The sequence below is a fragment of the Lonchura striata genome, chromosome 9, assembly GCF_046129695.1.
Source record: "Lonchura striata isolate bLonStr1 chromosome 9, bLonStr1.mat, whole genome shotgun sequence".
Lineage (NCBI taxonomy): Eukaryota > Metazoa > Chordata > Aves > Passeriformes > Estrildidae > Lonchura > Lonchura striata.
Window position 1 is genome coordinate 10237636 of NC_134611.1, and position 18365 is coordinate 10256000.

General features: G+C 38.9%; 1 long non-coding RNA gene across 1 annotated transcript; it reads right to left on the bottom strand.

Moving 5' to 3' along the window:
- Nucleotides 1-406: 406 nt before the first annotated feature.
- Nucleotides 407-18331, bottom strand: LOC116183913 (uncharacterized). The gene is made up of 3 exons (XR_004148624.2): nt 18246-18331; nt 2162-2223; nt 407-440 (listed from the first exon to the last, which is right to left on the bottom strand). It is a non-coding gene; the product is annotated as an uncharacterized LOC116183913 (long non-coding RNA).
- Nucleotides 18332-18365: the final 34 nt, after the last annotated feature.

The window sequence follows — 18365 nt, forward strand, 5'->3', positions numbered from 1 at the left end:
TAAAATAACTTTAATGCTTACTGTATGAATATGCCAAAGGGAAAAAAAAATACCAGCATAAACTCTTTCATCTTTCTGAGATGAAGGACAGAGAAAATAAAAATGCATTTCTATGAAACATTTTTAAATATTTGAATTGTAAAAGTAGTGCTGTCATCATCATATTTTAGAAGATATTTTAATTTTATAATTTAAAAAAAAAAAAGACATTTTACTCTCTATTCTTTCATGGAACAGATACAGCGCTGCTGTTTGCAGAGGAAGGACACCAGCTGCAACAAGAGTAGTGTCTGTTCTAGAGTGAGGGATGAGCTCCACTGGACATGGGTTGGCTTTCCTGGCTGCAGTGATCAGTATTTCATTTTAGCAAGTCTGAGATTGCTCCAAGTCTTCATCTCCTCCTGCACTTTATACTAATGCAAGTATCAGGTTGTATGTTACTGAAGAGAGAGAAATAGAAAATGCAATTCAATGTTTTATTTCATGCTCCCCAAGGTTACTCAGACACAGAGAGAATGTGTGCTGCACTCAACTTGCAAATCTTGTGTTAGAAATCCTGGCTTCCCTGTGCTTTCCTGCTTTGCCTGTAGCTGATAAGAGAGCTCATAACAGGAACCCCCTGTTACCTCAGCTGCAAAAGGTTCTGAGAATCTAATGGCCAAGAGAGTGGAATTTAAATTTATTTTTGTTTGGCTTGTGTTTCAGCAAGCATTTAAAAGATCCCCCAGTTTATCTTTGTCAGAGATTATTTTTCTTTTGGCTTAGCTTGGACCCCAATCTAACTGTTAAGTTTACATTTATGGAGTGGGACCGAAGGTTTTCTCCAAGCATTCAGTATTATGATTTTGACCTTGCAAGTCTTGTTGCTTGGGATAGGTATAAAAGTCGTGCATGTACAGAAATTGAGTCAATTGAGAAGAAACAAAAGTAGTTTTGAAAGCTGCCTCTCCTCTTAGTGGCAGGCAGAAGAGTTGGTAAAAGCTGCAAAGACAACTGAGCAAACTAATGATGGTATTTATTATACATTTTATTCTGTAGGTGGATTTTTAGGAATAGTTTTTAAACTGTAATTATTTTGCTCGCCTTTAGCAAGCCATGTGTGACCACAGCTGTTTTTCCAAAAGGCCTGGGTTACTTGCTTTTGGTGCCACCAGTCGAGATCTCACGCCACATAGCAATGTCCACAAGGTGGTGCCACAGCTAAGAAGTTCGCAACAAATAAGGCAAAAGTAATTTGATAATTCTGTCTACTTTTTGCAACTGACTAAAGTATCTGCATCATTAAAGAATTAAAAATTATTTCATAAGCCAAATATCACAGTTTTTCCAAGCTCGTTTTTTAAACCACTTGTGTGAGCTATGGTGGGTCTGTCTGCTGAGCGAGAGCAACAACCACACACCTGTGACTGTCCCAAATCCTGTACAAAAATGAAGAGGCAGCTCAGGGTTTAGCAGTTAGGCTGATGAGGAGCTGGGTATTCCCTAGCAGGGTTACCTGTGCTATCACTGGCATATGTCTTATGTTTTTGTCTGGGTCTCTTCAGCAGGAATCGGCCTGAATCCTGACAAGAAGAGTAGTTCATCCACCACTTCAGCCAAGGCAGTTTCCACTTATCCTGGACTGGCTGTGGTACATCAGACACGAATTTCCTGAGATTTTCCTGGAGCCAGGGGTAGCCAGGCTCCCTGGCCTATGCTAATCAACAGCTGACTGTTAATTCCAAAGGGTATGAAGTGCTTACAGAGGGATCTGCACAGATGCTCAAGTTTCTGGGCATCTTTCTAGAAAAGATCAGACTAGAGAAGGTACAAGGCAGTAACGGGGAATGTAAGATGTCACATGTTCAGTACAGAAAAGACAATAAAGCTTCCAGGAAAAAGTTGTTTGTAGGGATCTGGATGACTTCTGTATATCCCAGAAGAGATGAAGTGCAGCAGGACTTGGCCATGCCTCTGAGAAGGTGTGTGCCAGTTCTTCAGCTACCCTTGGCCACATGGTGCTTCTTGCACCCCTGCCCTGCACCCCTCAGTGGCCTCTGCAGTCCAGGTATTTATACTAGCAAAAGAAATACTCCCTGTCATCTTCTGCAGTGGACAAATTAAATTTGAATCTTTATTCATTACATAATTTTGTACCAAAAGCAGCAAGAAAAAGGGATACCTTAAAATACCATTCAGACAAGCAATGGTCTTGCCTCCAGTTAGTATCTCTCTTTGGTAGGCCTGTATTAGAAAGAGAAAAATAACAGGGTTTGCATAATATTTCCTCTAAAATGCTACATTATTATTTTAAAACATACTAAAATTCTTCTGGCTAGTAAGAGACTCAGTGGAAATTATGTATACCCAGGAAAGATGGTTTGTCCCCCAGTTATAAAGTAGAATGAGAGTTAGAAGCTTATTTAGTCGAATTCTAAAGGTTGTCAAATAACACAAAAGCCACCTATTTTGTTTTTAAGGGTCATATCTATAAATGATATTTTTAAGTGGTATACAGTATTTTGAAACTTTGTATTGGTTTCAACATCTGTTTGAAAAAGTCAGTATCTAACCTGAGAACTAACTAAAAATATAAAATCATGAACAGGTCAAGTAGATTTAATTTCTGAATCAGTCTGTTCAGTTAGCTTGAACTGAAACATTACAGTCAGAGTATTCCTGTAAGATTGTTCTGAGTGTATGGCTGCAGTGTGTCTTGAAAGTAAACTAACATATTTCTAGTTTAGTTTGGACTTTGCTTTTTCTTTAACTTTACAAAAATCTTTCAAAAATGTTTACTTTTCAGATATTTTGCACAGAGTAAAAATGATGTTCTATTCTGAAGGGAATGAATGATAGAGTATCTAAGATAATACATCTAAGTCTACACAGTGTGGAAACCCCAGGTATGCATTACTTTAGCAATTTAACAACTGAGTTGAAATCCTGAACCCTCTCCTTTGCAGTACTTGCAGCAATTTTCTGCTTTTATTGGAAATCCTAAGTATTTTTAAAAGATCAAAACTGTTTTTTCCCAAAGCCTGATTTTCTGGTTTCCCATTTAGGCAGTGATGAACAAAACCTGCTTCAGCTCTATGCCTGACTCTTCCTGGGAGGAGGAGACTCGCAGCGCTGGGAGTTAGGAGCCAGCGTGGCTCAGAGCTGCTCCTGCAGATGCAGGGCGCTCACCGGAAGCAATTGAGGATGGCAGTGGTATCCTGCAGGATGTGTGCGACTGCTCCGCGGGGGCTTGATTTACACGGGGCCACAATATAGATTATACATTCTGGTAATTGTGGTATTGTTATTGCTGGGCTGCATCTCAGCACAGGAAGCATATATAAGCACATTTGAAGTGATAACATCCACTCCTGTTTAAAAAGCAATATTTTATTCCTGTACATAATACAGCATTTGCAAGGGAAAATGGATAATTTACTAACTAGTACTTAGCATTACTTTTAGGGGAAAAAGCTGATTCATTATGGGAAGGCTACAACCAGCATTTATAAATATATCCACTTAAACTTTTAATCACTTTATATTTTTTTTTTCAGTATGGACTGTAATCCAAGATCAGGAAGGAGACAATGCATTGCCATCTGAAACACAGTAAAGATCAAAATATGTTTTCAGTGTGTCACCAAAACCACAGTGTTAGGTTTCTGTTAAGGAGAATGAGTAATACCATTCTAGCTGCAAAGGTTGGTGTGAGTGGGTAATAATTCCATCTAACTGATAGGGCAGGTTATGCATTCTGCAAGAAAATAAATAATCCCAGGCAAAATCTTGCCCTATTTCTCTAGCTCAATAAGAAAGCCCACCCACCATTCCCACTTAGCTGAAGCTGCTCTATGCATACTTGTCTAGCTTTAGGATTCAGGAACAGGTCTGCTCTCCATCCTACGTCCCCAAACTAGCCTTGTTCAGGAACACATTGCCTCCAACCTTGGTGTGGAATGAGGCATCTGTTCCTGCTGCTGCTCCCAGGATGTGGGATGTGGGTTGACCCTCAGCTCTGCAGCTGCAGGCAGTGTGTGTGGAGGCCTCTCTCAGAGCCTCTCCCCCCATTTCTCTTAAAAAGTGCAGGCTTCAGACCTTTCTGTGCACCCAGGGAAATTACTGATCCAGCCAGGGCTCACCCAAGTTCCCTCCTGGAGGGGGATATGGATCTGTTGAGAAGAGGGATGCAATAACCATTTCAAATGTTTTGTGCCAGCCTATTCTTCTCAGACAACACAAACTGACAGAACACAGGTAACATATTGTGCATGCTCTGCCTATTTCTTACTTTCTTTTGCCAGGGAAAATAGATTAAAATTGGTATTAAGTTTCCTTCTTGCTCCTCCAATAATAGAAAATCGCCAAGGAAGAGAAAATAAAACAGAGATTTAGTTCTCTAGAAAGGCCTTGCAGCTAAATTTTTTTTTTAATATTGTGAAATATTCTTGCCTGCCTTAATAGATGAGAAAAATAACAGTAGAACTGTGAAACAAATTAATACATAAAAAATATTGACCCGTGGACCATAGCTAAATCTATATTCTTATTTGTAATAGTGTTGCTGATTGATAATACAATGCTATACTGATGCTATACTGTATACATTGATTTGTTGAATTGATAGTTATGGGTGAGGTTCTAAACAGACACTGGAACATAGAATAAATTACTGACCTACTAAAGATCTAATAATAAAAAAGATCTAATAAAAACATCTAGTAAGATGTGACAATCACATACATAAAGTAATCCAAACTCTAATGATTTGTTTTACAGTTTCATTAAAAAACTTTTTATTGTTTTCTGTCTATATTATTTAACATTAAGAATACATTTTTCTGTGTAATTTTTTAATGCTACTGGTCTGAATTTTTTGTGCAGACAGTCAAACTACCATTGAACAGACGTATAGTTTTTCCAGATGTCATACCTACAAAATTTTGAAATTATAGTCCTGTTGATGCCTCCTGATATTTATATGCCTTTACATTGGGGTAGACTCATTACAGTCTTTTTTGGAAGTGTCACCTGCTGAAGTAAGACTTGATTTACAAAGTAATGTTAATATATGTTAAATTTTAAGATCTTCACTACTTTCCTGAATAGGAATCTCTAGTTTTAACTTGTAATACCCTGTTTAACAAAAGAACAGCTTCAGTCATACTGAGAGTACTTATGTGAGTTTTCACAGTTGATTGCTGGGATGAGAGCTGTAAAAACAAAGATCAGGTGAAGATCCCTTCTTGGAACACACTAAGATATGAGTTTCTATTTTTATTTTTAGTTCATAAGTCTATTAAATAGACAATAACAACTTTAATCAAATATATTTATATTTTTGTGTGTCATTGGAGTCAGCACATCTACATGGCTGCAGCATGTGTGACTCTTCCTGCAGTACATTCAGGTTTTGGCTTTCATTAGGCAGTAAGACATATTGCCTGCAAAAATTTCACACAACTTGAAAAGGAGACTCTAATTTCATATGGGAAATTTATTTCATCCCTCTTACATGACATCAAAATCACTGTGCCTTTAATTGTGACTATGGAAATGAAAATACCAGGCCACAGGATTTGCAATTAACTTGGGACATCCAGAGGAAATTCTGTAAGTTGCTTTAGTCTCTTTATTTTGCCTTCTCTGAAATCTGTCTGATTTTTGTTTAGTTTATAAGAGCAATTGTTAGTGGAAATGTCTGTTTTTCAGTTGAAGTGCCCTAACAAGCTTTCTGGTCTCACTTGAGCAGTGTAACAGAACACCCAAAACAACTGAGATGTCTTTAGGTCTTAGATAGTTTGTTTAAATATTCTATTAAATATTTGAGAAGGTAAGAGTTCCTTAAGCATCAGAAGAAAGAGAGTTTAAAGATCAGACTGAGCCATGCCTCCTGCATTTACTTCTCCAATAAATCTGTCAGGACTCTGACCAGCTGGGCTGCCAGATGTACTCCTCCACATTTTGGGTAAGTAATCACTTGGGCCTGGGATCTGCTGGACAAACTATGCCTGAACCCATTTGCAGTTATTTTAGGTGACATACTAAAGTGGTCAGCATAAGCTTAGAAGACTTTATCCAGCACTTTGACAGCGTGCCAGAGGAAATTCCTTGGGATTCAGAGTCTAAGATTTCATTTCAATTAATTGTCAGAATGATGAATATTATTTATTCCACTCTAAGGTGCATTTTAATCTAAAACATGGTCAGACAGTGTCAATGCAGGCAAAATGGTATTTCTTCCTACATAAAAGCCCATCTAGATATAATCCAGTTTGCTCTCCTGTCTCTAGATTTGGTCTGCAAGGATAACAGGAATGGAGACTGCAGCTGGCCTAGGATTCCCTTGCAATTGAACTTCATATAATTAGGCAAGTCAATTTTCCCACCAAATAAAATTATTAAAAGAAACAATGTTATGAATTGAAACTCCTCAAAATTATTAAATTCTGTCCAGTTTGGAAGAGGAGCTTTATCAGGCATTGGAGCCCAGTGGGCAGAGTGCTGGGCATGGATTTAGAAATCTGAGTTCTCTTCCAAACTCTCCTGACTTTTAAATGGCCTTGAGCTGTCACTTCTCTGTGCTGCAGTTTCACAGTCTGTATGAGCAGGATAATAATCCTCCACAAAGGTTTGAGAGTTGCTGAAGGATGGATCTGTATGAACACAACATTTCTTGCACTAGCCTGAGCTAGGTGCAGCTGTGGTTAGAGGTGGCCAGGATTTTGTCAATTCCTCATCTACTCCCAGAAAATCTAGGAAATTTTCATTGTTAGACTCCTTGCTTTCAGTTGTCTGTCAAAACACATTTTCATGTTAAAGGTCTTTCTTATCTTCACACCATTACAAAATATCTCCAGAAAATTTCATTTTATTTAGTTATGCATTAATGCTCACAGTTCATACTCCTGTTAGTGGGAACTGCAAAGTGCCTGTCAGGATCATACAAATAATTACTTAATATAGATAATGTATCTTTGACCTAAAAAAGGAAAGATTTTTGCACTATTATTATTGGTATATGTGGGGAAGAAATATCTGTTGGTTTATGTTGTAAGTTTGAAAAATTCCCCTTGAAAGGACAAGATTTTTTTTCAAATTGTATCTTGATTTTACACATTTTGTGTTAATAGACAACATGCTCTGTGCACAAAAAAGAACAGTCCACTTTCAAAACTGCTGAATGGTTTGACCTCAAGGGAATAGAAACTGTTGACTCATTGTTTTTACTGCATATAATATTAGTCCTTTGTCACATCCAGGGAATGACATCATCTTCCTCATTGTTAGCAGCAGGTTTGAATAACAGAAAAAGTGCAGCATTAGTTGTCTTCTGTGTTTGTTCTTAATAAATGAATGGATATCTGGTACCAAGAATCAGATCAGGGGTTTTGAGTAACATTTAGAAGAAGTTTGTGCCCAAAGCCTGCAAAGAGCTTTGCTCCTGGCCACCATCTGCAGGGCAGTGGAGCTGGCAGGAGCACAGAGTCTGCAGAGGGAACATCACTGATGGCTCTGGCTGCTCCAAAGTGATAAGAGGAGGCAGGAAAGAAGAGACTAAGCACAGAATGAAACAGATCTGTTCTTCAAGGTCAGCTTAGTAAAAGGAATCCCTGCACTTCTGTGAATCATACTTCTCTGGAATCTAAATTTATGAAAAGTAATTATCTGCAAAGAAGTCATCTCTAGGACACGCAAACAAAAAGGGAACTGGTTATCTTCAAAATGCAGCATTATAAGTATTCCATCCATTCCAAATTTTTATTCATGTCTATTAGTCTTCTACTCCCTATAACTGAAGTATCTATGTCCTAATCTCAGAGAGTAATTCCTTATCAGAAGTATTTTGTTACATCTGCTTCATGGGAGAAGGATACATCATTATAGAGAGTGATCAGGCTGGTGGAATTCATCTTTGACATAACAGATCACCTTCTTCTATGGCAAAGACTAAGTGTTGCTTCCTGAACAATAAATACTGCCAGTGAAAGAGAGATTCTTTGAGAGTCTGACAAAGTGCCAACTCCTAATCTGCATTACCCACTGCCTCGAAGCTTTCCCAGGAAAATGTGATTATTTAACTATAAAATTATACCTTTGTGGTTCCAAAAATATTTATGCTGAAGATAAATTCCTGTGTTGAGAGAATGAATCAAACTGTAGTTTGAAAAGCTGAAATCCATACAGCTGTGAGAGAAGCACCCATGCAGGAGGTTGGGAAAACTGGAAGCAGTGGGTTAAGGAATCAAGGATGGCTTAATCACAGAGGTCCACATAGCAAGAGTGGACTTGGGCAGGGGCTACACACATGGAAATACTTCTGGAATACCAGAGCTAAGAATGAAAAGACAAGCTATGCTGTAAAAGATCAGATCAGACCTTGTTGCTTTGAAGCAGAAGAGATCTCATGTATGAACCTCTTCTCTCATGCATGTGGAGAGACCTGCCTTGATGTACGTGGCTCAGATTGGAGCAGGTGCATCTATCCCAATTCCTGTCCCAAATTTATATCCTAATTTATCTGTTATGCGAAGTAATAAATGCTACACTTTTTTTTTTTCTTTGTGTTTCCTATAGTTTTGCTATTTTCTGATTTCAACATTTCCAAAAGGTCTCAAGTAGCATGAATTTTGGTGAGGCCAAATCACTTGATTTTCCCTTGCCCTGTTTAGAAGAGGCTTTACTTGGACTAAAGCAATAATGCCAGCCATTTCCCTTCATCCTTTAAAATTACTGGCCACCTCTAAAGAACTTGGCCTCTCTTTTGTGTCACTTTTTGACAACTCATTTGAGTTAAACAGGTTGCTGTGGCCAAATTAAATGCTTGGGAAATGGACCATACAGTTAATTTGCAATAGTAAGTTGTCTCAGCATCATTTCTCTTCCTCTCGAGGGGAATGCTGGCTCAAGCAAAAGAAAAGATTAACGTAATAAAAATATTCTAAAGACATCCTGTTAATTGTCCCAAGCTCAGATGGTATTGTCTATTCTTCTGTTGTGCACAGCCAGCAAACAGTGTAAAATCCAGAATTCCTTCCCACCATGAAAGCAGAGCTTCAGTGCTACAGAATAATCCCTGCCTTTCTGGAAAGAAGATGAAAACGTGGTGTGGCAGAGCTTTGCTTTGGGTTTCAGAGGTGAGCTCAAATTTGCCCCATTTATGAATATAATAATAGGACTTGTTAATTTAAACACATCAGCAACTTTAATTGAGGAAATAAAGATTTGTCAAAAAAAAAAAAAGGAAAATTGCAAGCAAAATTTGGTGGGGAAAAATTTTTTTTCTTCTGAATATGCAAATGAGGCCTCCCTGTGTTTGTTTGGGGACAGAAAACACTTGAGGTTTTAAATTCAGTCAAACCAGAAACTTTTATTTACAAATACATTTGCAGTGTTGACCTTGAATATCAGATTAAGTGGCAACAAATCTCATAGACAAATAAGTTAATATATCAAATAAAACTCAGAAATATTCACAAGTGACTGAGTGAAGCAAAGCTTGCAGAAGAGTTAGATTAAACAAGAGGCTGTAATTCTCTATTTGCTCTAAACTTTCCTTAATAAGGACAAAGTCTGATTTTTGCTTATATGAAAATAGTCATAAAATGTGTAAGGAAACACAGAATGTTGTTTGCTTCAGTTCCTGTAAACTAATCAGGCTGGATGATGAGTCTTCCTGTAACTGGGAGCACTGCTGAATACTATGCATGAAACCCTGTTCCTCCCCTCATAAACAGCTCGAGCTTTGCCTATGTATCAGTGCAGAAAAATAAGTATTGACTTATTCACAAATTACTTTTTAGGCGTTGGATTCCCAGAAATATATTTGTATAACAACATTTAGAAGCAGATGAATGTGTTAATAACCAGGTTTACTTTCATTTTATGGCCTTAAAGACACTTTGATCTTATAAAATCATGTTTGTCATCTCAGCTCTGGTGCTCACTTCCTACCTCTTCTTCTAAAATGATTTTTTGACATCAACTCAATATGCCCATTTTCATTTTATTTCAGACTGCCAATTAGGATGTTTCTTAATAATTTATCAAACAAACAGGTTTCCTACAAGATGCTGACTTGTTCTTGGGGGTTTTTTTATGTCTTTCCAAAATGAAGTATTTTGGATGTGGTACAGTGTGTTCACATGTCAAACATGGATATTTTAATTCTGTCACTCCCCAGAACAGTAAAGAGAGAAAATAAATCAGATGTTTTATCTGATTGTACTTTGATCAGGTTTTTCTCTGTTCTCAAAAAGAACAGCATGGAGCTTCACTTGCTCCACAAAAAGCATTTTTAGCTCTGAAAATATTTTAAAGATATCTCAGGAAAGCCAGACCCAACACTTACAGTTCTACTCATCTTAAAAAAAACACTCTCATGGTTTTACCATGGTCATAAATGACCATTTAGGATCTCCTGGTATTTAATCTCCATTACATTAACTGAGAAAAACTTATGAGTAGGAGGCAAAATTGAACAAAATGTCACTTGCCATAATACTTCTATCACTGTCCATCACTGACATAAGTGGGTGATGAAAAATGTCTGTAACTGTGCTTCTGGGTACATCCTAATACATAGCAATCTAGGAAATACTGACACTGTGTGTGACACAGGTGGGAGAGATGTGTGAGCTTTCCCATCAGGGAATTTTGCTGGGTTGGAAGTATAAATTGAAACTAAAAATGTTAGTGATTAAGTTCATGGTGGCCATGAAAGGCTAGAGGCCGTGGGAGGGCTTGTGTTTTTTAACAGAAAAGGCAGAAAAGGCATAAAAGGCAGAAAAGGCTGTGGGCAAACAAGAAAGTAATGCTGCCTTCCTTGTGTGATACTCTTGCTATAGGCAGAGGATGTTGCAGATTGTTCTGCACATTGAATAATTCAAGAAAACAATACAGCTATGAAAACCCAAAAGTTAGATTTCAACTGTTTTCCAACTCCTTTGTTACCTTCTCAAATGTTACTGCAAAGATCCAGAGCCTAGACCTGTGGGAAGTCTCCAAGGAAATGTCTGAGGAAGGCATTCTTCAAAATAATTTACCATTTAGTTTCCTCAGCAGGGTAGAAACTAGATAGAGCTATTCTGCCTCGCCTCGGTCTTTCCATTTATAGAAAGTATCCAATAACATATAAACCTTTTTGAAATGTTTGGGAGACTTCTCTGTGCTCTAAGGGAGCTGGTGTTCTCAATATTTATGATATGTACCCAAAATGATTTCTCTCTTTTAGTGTCTCCAGTGCAAAATCATTACATTGCCAGGAATAAATTAAGCCTAACTTGTGGGGAAAAAAAAATTTGATTCCATCGTGTGTTTCATATTGTACCATTATGAAAATGGTATATTAAATTCAAATACTTCAATTGTACCATTAGATGTTGTCATTATGTGGCTGGCTAATTGATAGGTTATTCAAATGAACATTGTAATTTTAGACTTCTTAGAAGCATCCATGTGAAGAATTTCCAAACTTCAGAGAAGTAAACTGGGTGCTAGGAAGGAAAAACATGTACTGAGAATATTTCCTAATGCATGTCACTGAAAAATCATTACATAACTGCCGTGTGCATTCCAGGACTTGGTGCAGTCTATTTTTAATACCCGGTATGAAAAAACTTCCTGCTACTTTTTCTCTTTAAAAGCTGTTTTGTGGTTCATTAGATCATGTTGTCAGGCCAAGTTTTCTGCTATCCTTAAACCTCAATTTTTCCTGGTTTAAAAAAGAAAAAAAAAAAAAAAAAAAGAGAGAGAAACTGTATAAAAATGAAGAATGTGCGGAGTATAAGATACCTTGGAGAGTAAGGTACATTGTGTAAGTGTTGCAGTGGTCCCTGAACTGAACACTGCCAGACTAGACCTAATATTAAACCCAAAAGAAATCTAAACATAACAAACACATGCATACTTAAGAAAGGTAAAATAATTTGTATGCCAAACAACAGCACCTAGCAAAAATTTTCAATTATGAAAAAATAAGTATTTTTTAAAATTAGAGTAGTTTTAATTTCATCTCTGATCTCTGGTGTTATCACAAGTCACCATTTTGACCATAATTTGGATAATCATGACCATTAAGAGAAAGCATTTTGCTTAAATGCAATGAAAAATTTTCAAACACAGGCTGTGCAAGATATTTCAGAATATTTTAACTGCAGAGAAATTTTACAGCATTAGTATAGTTTTGCTGTTAAAATCCAGGACAAACAGTCTGATAGAGATGAGATGGCCACAGGAACCAACATTTTTACCTCCTCTGACTTCCTGCAAAACAAAGGCCACAGGAGCTTCTGGGTTAATTTATATTCAAGCAAGAACACATCTTTTAGGCAATGGTATGGTCAAGTGACAGAGAACCCACTAAATCTGCTAAAAGTATTTAAAAGTATTAATTTTATAGACAAATAATGTTTGTACGTGCAAATTAACAGGCAGTTCATCATACATTAGAAAGGCCTTCTGTGACTCTCTTCATTTCATCCCCAGCAGAGGAATGGGATGACAGTTTTTGGTGCCAAACAGCACTGGGTGGTGATTGCTGTGACTCTTGCTGTGAACCTGCTCTGGAAGTCTCTGGCAGGGAGGCAGAACGTGTCAGCACAGGACTGGAACAGGGCACACCTCAGCTGCCCTCCCACTGCCACCACTGCTGCCCTGAATCGGAGCTTTCAACGGAGGGAGCAGCTCCTGAGCTGCCTCAGTTGTCCCAGAAGGCAAACAGTCAGTGTGGGAGATGTGGGGCACTTTGGGGCCTGTTACATGATGCTTTCCCTGGGGCTTCTGATGGTAAAATGCACTGATGAGGGTATTTAGGAACCCCAAAGCTAACAAAATATTAGGACATCCCTTTCTGTTGCTTTGACATTACCCCACCAGAAGCAATTCCTTTCCCCCTTCACTCTGTTCTCTCTGTAAAATTTCATCTTCACAGAATACTTTTGGATCATTTATTTCCACACTTTTGTAGATCTTTCAAGTTGGTTTTGTTGTGAAAGAGAATGGTCCAGTCCTCAACTATACTGCTCCCAGTCTCAACTGAGCACACTCCCCTCTCCCTCTTCACATCAGAACACTCTGGAATTATTTTCCCTTATTTTCATTTTTATATTCAGAGGAAATATCTTCACACAAAAAGATGAAATCTGACTTAATTCTGTTTACTCCAGTAAAGTTTTTATTAAGAAACTCATTGCAGGTCACTTAAAAGTCTTCCACTCCTCTGCTTAACCTTGTCCATTGCCTCATAATAACATCTTGTTTTCAGTTGCTTGTCACTGTTTGGGCTGGTATTTTCCAAGCCAAGCATCTGCCTCAGGTTTAATTTTTGGCAGTTTAATTTTTGGCCAGCTAAACCACTGTAGTAATTTTCAAGAACAAGGTTAAAAAAATATTTTGCCCATATTAAAAAATAATAATCTGGTTGCTTCATTCAGAAGTGCTGGTATCCCTGTTACAGAAGGAATTTGAAATGGAACACCCTCACTGGTCTACTTTCATCCATGCACCTTTGAAACAGCAACTTGGAGTTTGGCAGCACCTCTGCTGTGGTTTCACAGATGTGCATCCAAATGTAAAAAAAGTTAAAATACTCAAAGAAAGAGAAAATCTCAGTTTGCATGTGATTGGTTAAGAATAATTTACTTTTGTCATTTTGCTGAGTTTTCCAAAGGCCAGCCCAAGCTGGCAGAGCGCGCTCTGCGTTTGGGGGCTTTGCGGTGCGGCTGGGTACAGTGTGTGCCCAAGTGCTCCTCCCTTCCTGTGACACCTGGGTGCCTCTCCTGTGTGCAACACCTCCCTTTCTCCTGCTGAGAAAAGGAGGATGGGTCACAAAGATGAAAGAGGTTGGGAGGATGCCTCCAACAGAAGGGAGCAGAAAGTGAGAGGGAGGAGATGAAGATAGTAGAGTCCAAGGAGACAACTACTGCTGACCAGTAATAATTCTCCTAGGACCTCATGGACAGGAATCAGTTGTGGAAGCAGTTCTGCATGACTAGGGAAAAAAAATATGCATATTTACATAATGAGATTCTGCTATGCCATGGGAAAAGGTATGATATATTGGGTAAGGAGATTAATAAGTGTCATGGAGATAAAGATAAGATGCCAGAGGAAACAATTAATAAAAAATAAGAGGTTGGATGTGCAGCTAAAGCAAGGGAAACTAGGAGATGAAAATAGAGTGTGAAGTGTGTAAGAAGGCAGGAGCCAGGAAATAGAAAGATGTATAAACAGTGTGGAAGAGAAAGAACTGGGAGTTACCTTAAAACAGCACAGAGGAGAAAGAGAAGGCAGGAGCCAGGCAGAAGGAAGAGCATCAAGGGGAAGAAGGGGTGTGAGTACAGATTGAACTCTGAGACTAGGCTGATCTTCTGAGTCAGACATAAATGCAAATTGTGATTTATCTGTAATGGTATAGGAACAGGAATCAGGTATGACTAACATCTATAGCCACATTTTCTTTTCTTGTTAGAGATCTTTATCGCATATTCTGGATCTCGTGAGCCAGAGCCCTGGAGTTAAGGTGACCGTGTGTCATTATCTGTTTATTTTTCAGGCTTCCTCTCTCTGATTTTGTTAACATTCAAGTGTCTCATTTACAATATATGGCTTTTTTTTTTTTATCATAGTAAAAAGCATGTCTGCAAAATCCGTTTGAAAATGCTACAAGTAATTTTGAAATGATAGGTAGGGCTGCCAGCAGTGTCTCTCACTGGCAGAGGAAAGCAAGGCCCTGCATTCAGCCTGATGGCCTTTCACTGTGGGTGTTTGTCCTCTAAGAGGGCTTGCACCATCCCCATTACATTGTGTGCAATTCATCACAGGGGTCAGCAGCACTGCCTTGGCAATTTTACCTCTCACCAGGCAGGAACACGGCCTGGAGATGCAGGAGCAGAGTGGGAAGGGGTTGGGTGCTGCCCACGGGCAAAGCAGAGCTGGAGGTCACTGAGCAGGAGCCACGGAGGGGAGTGGGAGGTGTCCTGCCCCATGGTACTGCTGGAGCTGCAGAGACACCAGTTCTACTCCTCCAGTGGCAAAAGGGGAAAACATTGAAATTTGCCCCTACCGTGGTGATTTAGCTTGCAAGCATTTGCCATTTATGTTAAATTAAATCTTTTTAATATAAATGGCAAATGCTTCTCCACAAACAGTGTGTTTGGTCTGTCACATTTTCTGCAAGCTGAAGGCAAGCTTTGTAAAACTGACCTTTACTTTCCTTTTGAGAATGAAAGCAGCACTGCTGTCAGAAGATTGAGTTGTTGGTGTGTATCAGGTGATAGAAAAAATTACTCTGCACAAGGTCTGACATATTTTTTTAATATATACTTGGGATCTGCAGATGTTGATTTGCTGTCTGTTTATCTGTTTGTCATACTGATAGCTTAAATCCACAAACTGCACTTCTAATAACAACTCCTAGGGAGAAAGTTGCTGTTACTGCTTGGTTCCTCCTAAAGATTAAACAGAGCTAAAAGTTGGTACATTGACCTCTTGCTTCTTGAGGCAGATCTCTGTTCAAATTCTGACCTACGTCCTGGCTAAAAATGTGTTCAATTTTTTCTTAATTTGTAGTAGATACTTGTGTACATTACAAAATCATCTTGCAATTTGGCAAATTAAGTTGTCTGTGGTTAGCTTTGGAATTGCAGAGATATTGCAGTGCACTGCAGCATTGCATAATGAGGTTCCCAAGACTTTCCTTACTCTAGTGAGTAACAGCAATTCTTATCTCTAGCAAGCATCAGATTCGTCCCATTTTTGAGAAAATAATTAGTATCAAATATACGATGGGCATGTTATGCCTTGTGGCTGCAATGTTGTTTCAATTAACTTCCCTGCATATACCACAATGAAAAGTGTCAGCTTTTTGCCTCAGAGGCCTATAATTAGATTAAATTAATATTGTTAATTATCTACTACCTTCTTTACACAAAACAGTATGTTTCCATAAATTAAAATGCTTGTACAGGAAGGAAATTGTTGTTCTCTGTAATACATGCATACAGTGCTGGATTGTGAATACTGTGACTGTATCGAAGTGTAGCACAGCTCTTTGTCTGCAGCCCTTATTTTACAGGAGCTAAAACAAATTACATCTCAAAAATCCACAGACAGCACACTATTTTAAAGCATATATATTGGTGCAAGGAGGTGATATCAGTAAATGTTACAGTGCTCCTGAAACAAATACACTCCTCTCTTTAACAGATGTTCTCTATAAAATTATCTTAGGGGGATTAAATACAGCTTTGTTTGTGTACCTACAGTCACACCCTCAAGGACTATGTTATGTACAGAGAAAAAAACTGCTTTTTCTAGCAGAGTGTACTTCTCCTTTCAGAAAAATTTTAAAAGTCCATTCTATAGGAAGCATTTGCAATTAACAGCTTGGTTTCCAGGCCTGTGTATATTCCAGCTGGTGTGGACTGAACACCTCCTCTGCCTGTTTTCCAGCATTACTAGATGCAAGCAAAAGTTCCTGACTGATCAATTCAGTCCTATCCTGGCATGCCTGATTTGGAAGTGCAGATTTTCAAATGGTGGTACATCACCTCTAGGGTAACATATCTGAAGCAGAAAGTACTCTTTTTTGATTTGACAGAGTGTATCCCAATGTCCCTATTTCCATCAGAACAGATGTTAATAACTTCAGGCCTGAACATGGATCCTCCCTCACCAGAAAATTACAATTAACTTTAGCAGAAGCTCTCATTCAGGCCTGCAATATACTCCGCATATAAATGTGATCTGTACCCAGGACTGCTCTTGTGTTTCATTAAGGTCAAACCCTGAAAAGCTTTTGAATACTCAGTGTTCCTACAAGGCATCGCATTTTATTGTGGTATGTGCTGTGTATCTTTTCCTTTAAATGTTCATTAGCTCCGTGTATGTAAAAGTGTTCATTAAAATATCATTGTGCTGGTAATAATCTTAATATTGAGGAGTGAAGAGGGTTGTGTTGCAGTAGAAATGCTGCCCCGTTTCCTGCTCTCAGGGTGTAACAGGAGAAAGAAAGACCATCTTGATAGGCACTATCTGCTGAAGGAAAACTTTCAGAGGAGCTGTGCATTGACTTTAACCTTTTAGTGGCTGCACTGTGAAGAAAATGTTTCAAGCTTCCTACCCTGAATTAGGCTTCTTTAATTTAACAGATTCATAAATGCTAGTGGCCCTTATAATTACTGGTACAAATATCAGAAAACAGTTACAGAGGAACAAAGAAATGCAACTGGAAACATGGTTCAATGGTCTTGTACTTCCCTGAAAAGCTGATTATACTTTTGGCTGATTCACTTTCTTTCAGAGGGAATTCACCCTTTCTGGCAGTTTGAGTCTGGATGCACCAACGGCACAAAATGTATCTGGGGATGAGGAAATTGGCTCAGGGTCCTCTGTGTGTCAAACTGAAATTTGCCACCGAGCTCTCGATTTTGTCTTCTAGCCCCTGAGAGCCCCTTGTTTGGTCAGATTCAGAAGCCATTTTAACACTAGATTAAAAATAGAGCCATTTAATTTGTGCTTTTGCAGGTGCCTTGCCCAATTCCATGCTTTCCCTGCATGACTTATCTTGTAGGATAAGCACTAATCAAAGGTCAAGGTTATTCTGAAGTATCCAGCATAGGAGAGGTCTCTTGTAGATCCTTAAGCTGAACTTCGCACAATTATAACTGATACAGTGCTGAAAGGTAATTCAAACAGGGAAAAAGTACAAGATGACAAGCAGGAACCTTTAGCACTGTAAAATGTCCCTGGTGATTTCTACTTAGTGCTTCTTCAAAACGCAGAAGCCATTTTACCACTCAGAGCCATGGCAGAAGTGAATTATTATTTTTTTTCCGAGTGAGGCTCTACAGATCAGGGCTTCAGAGCCAGGCTTGGCACATCTGGCTCTCAGAAATGTGCCATGTACTTTACATTCGAAGATAATTTTCTCGCCTCTGTGACACAGAAGCCAAGAAGCGTGGATTTTTCCTCCCCCCTCTCTCGCCTGCCTGATTTGAAAATGTAACACGAGGTCATGAAAAGCTCCGGCTGGGAGATACACCTTGCTACCCATTTTTTTAAGGAAACCTGGAGACAAACCTGCTCGGTTTTGCTTTCTACGTGAGCTGCGGTGGGGGAAGATGCTTCTGCATCCCTGGACGCGGGGCTGGGGGAGGAGAGCCCGGCGCAGCAGCGGGAGCCCCGCCGCCGCCGCCCGGCAGCGGCCACAAAGATGCGTTAGAAACATCCCCCCGGCAAGACGTGGGTCCCTTCTCTGTACTCACTGCGGCTGCGAAAGCACCGGAGTTTCGCTGAGGAGACTCCAGTCCCGGCTGCGGGGAGAGGGAGGAAAGGGAGGGGAAAAGAGAAAAGAGGGGAAAAAAAAAAAAAAAAAAAAAAAAAAA